The sequence below is a fragment of the Canis lupus genome, chromosome 29 (assembly GCF_011100685.1).
Source record: "Canis lupus familiaris isolate Mischka breed German Shepherd chromosome 29, alternate assembly UU_Cfam_GSD_1.0, whole genome shotgun sequence".
Classification (NCBI taxonomy): Eukaryota; Metazoa; Chordata; class Mammalia; order Carnivora; family Canidae; genus Canis; species Canis lupus.
This window is the reverse complement of record NC_049250.1, coordinates 35,007,596-35,010,595: the sequence shown is the minus strand read 5'-3', so window position 1 is coordinate 35,010,595 and position 3,000 is coordinate 35,007,596. Positions and strand designations below refer to the sequence as shown.

The 3,000-nt window shown below is 40.7% G+C and overlaps 1 pseudogene; it reads left to right on the top strand.

Annotated features, from left to right (window-relative positions):
• The first annotated feature begins 213 nt into the window (after positions 1-213).
• Positions 214-1,043, top strand: LOC477935 (annotated as a pseudogene).
• Positions 1,044-3,000: the final 1,957 nt, after the last annotated feature.

Below are 3,000 nucleotides of genomic sequence, written 5' to 3'. Positions count from 1 at the left end.
TCAAAAAGTTTATAAGTGGAAACTCACTCCCATCTCCAATACATGGAAAACAAAATTGGAGGACTAGACACAATGGTAAAGGAAATTTTAAAATACTCTGAAGCTGCATTTCATAAGTGTCCATAAAGAATGAACAAAAAAAAATAATGAATAAGGACCGTCTTTTCTCATGTACTGGAAAGAGGCGGTCCTCTTTTCGTTCCTATCGCAGCCATGGCTCATAGTCCCAAGAAGTATGTGAAGCGTGTAGCAGCTCCAAAGCCCTGGATGCTGGATAAACTGACTGGTGTGTTTGCCCCTCGCCCATCTACTGGCCACCATAAGCTGAAAGAATGTCTTCCTCTCATCATTTTCCTAAGGAACAGACTTAAGTATGCCCTAACAGGGGATGAAGTGAAGAAGATCTGGATGCAGCATTTTATTAAGATTGATGGCAAGGTCCGAACTGATACCACCTACCCTGCTGGTTTTATGGATGTCATCAGCATTGACAAGACTGGGGAGAATTTCCGCCTAATCTATGACACCAAGGGTCGCTTTGCTGTTCATCGGATTACACCTGAGGAGGCCAAGTATAAGTTGTGCAAAGTGAGAAAGATCTTTGTGGGAACAAAAGGAATCCCTCACCTGGTGACTCCTGATGCTCTCACCACCGGCTATCCTGATCCCCTCATCAAAGTGAATGACACCATTCAGATTGATTTGGACACTGGAAAGATTACGGATTTCATCAAGTTTGATACTGGTAATCTGTGTATGGTGACTGGAGGTGCCAACCTGGGAAGAATTGGTGTGATCACCAACCGAGAGAGACACCCTGGTTCTTTTGATGTAGTTCACGTGAAAGATGCCAACGGCAACAGCTTTGCCACCTGACTCTCCAACATTTTTGTTATTGGCAAAGGCAACAAACCATGGATTTCTCTTCCCCGTGGAAAGGGTATCTGCCTCACCGTTGCTGAGGAAAGAGACAAGAGACTGGCAGCCAAGCAGAGCAGTGGGTAAAATGGTCCCTAGGTGACGTGATTGGAAGTCTTTATGCTTAATTAAAGATTCTACAGCATGAAAAAAAAAATAAGAAGAAATGAATAAGAATGAAGAAATAACAATTGAGTAAGAAAAAAAAGTTAATTAAACAACAGCAGTACCAGTAATTCTCTCTGGCCCTGTAGTGTGTTAGAGTGGGAGACTGAGCCATTTCCACTCTAGAAGGTAAGAGAGCTAATATCACTCACAAGACAGAATTGGGTCTTGAAGCAAAAGATGAAGGAAATAGTTCATTTATATCCTGAAGATACGGAAGAGTTTGTTCAAAACAGGAAGGTTTGGGAGAACAATGGGGTAAAGATACAATCAGAGGGAGGAAATACTAGAGTAAAATGGTTAGTGTGCATGAAAGAACAGCTGATTAGATTACCTTGCGTTTTCACCAGGGACCAAAGATGGTAGAGGTAGAAAATACTGATGGCAGGATACGGATAAAGTTCTCCCCTCAAAGTGTATATTGGTTAGAATTTTGTCTTGTATATCTGAGGGACTCTTCAGAATGTTCGGAAAATTTAGTTTCCAATATTCCCACCTTCTGGATAAAGTTAACTAAAGTTCCTGGGAGAACCCAGACTTCAGAAGGTGGTGAAAATGAAGATAGCTATAGTGGATTGAGGGAAAACTCCTTTGATCAGAGATTTTCAGGTGATTTTTATACGAAGACCCTCACTCCCCCATGGAAAATACCGTATCTCTCTGTGGCTATAAAAGTAAAGCATTACTGGAAAAGCTATATGGCCATTGGGGAAATGGCCCTCAATTGGAATTCTTCCCAGGCCAACTAGAAGAGATTGGATGGTTATCCAATAGGTCTACTGCCAAGAGAATCAGAGCCGATGGCATTTGATCCTTACAGGGTAATTTATTTCATTTTCCCACCATGCTATATATCATTAATTCAGTCATTTCCTATTACTTAATTCATTGCTTTTTGGATCGCGTTTTCAGTATCTCGTACAACACGTTCTCTTATTTAAACGTTTTCCACATTCAAGACTTTCCAAGTCTAAAAATGCATTTGTCTTGCAAATAAGATGACCGAGAAAGTACACTTAAGAATATAATGGTTTGGGAACACCTGGGGGCGGGGCGGGGCGAGGGGGGGGGGGCGCGGCGGTTCAGCAGTTGACTGTCTGCCTTGGGCTCACAGCATGATTCAGGGTCTAGGATAGAGTCTCACATCAGGCTCCCCACAGGGAGCCTGCTCCTCCCTCTGCCTGTGTCTCTGCCTCTCTCTGTGTGTCTCTCTCATGAAAAAAATATAGTAGTTTGGGAAAACCTGAGATCATAGTATGATCTTTTTTGTTGAGGTTACATGTTCTCTCTTCTATTTAAAGGCAGTTCCCTTGGTATGTTGGGAACAGTATCTGGCATTTTCCATTTTGGATAGCTGTGAGTTGACTTCCCTTCAGATAGAGAATTCAACTTTATGCATTTAGATAAGTAAAAATAATCTTAATAGAAGAACAGATGGGATGATAAGAGGAGCACATGTTCTAGTTCCACTGGACTAATGACTATAATATTATTCCACATATGGCTAGTATGAGGCTCCCATGAATTATAGAACTGGAGGATCTGACTGGTGGAAGTCACCCGAGATAGCATCCTGGCTGGTCTCCTTTCCAATAAATGTTTTCTACTGGATTCCCACCACATTCCTATCTGTTTAAACATTTCTACTGAAGAGATTACTATTATTTTCATTTTGAGTTATGTAATTAAAGCTGTAGATTTCCCTTTTAAAAAAGCATTAGTAATACTCATCATTATAACTTCACAAAGAATTTTTAAAATTTACTATTATTTAAAACAAGTACTATTTCTTTTAGCTTTGAATTCAGCACACATTTGATAAACATGCCGTCTCTGTTTCTAGATTTTTCTTCCCTCTGGGTTATCTACTTAGCACACCACTCTGCTACAGTTGCAAAACCAGCTACATGTACTCCT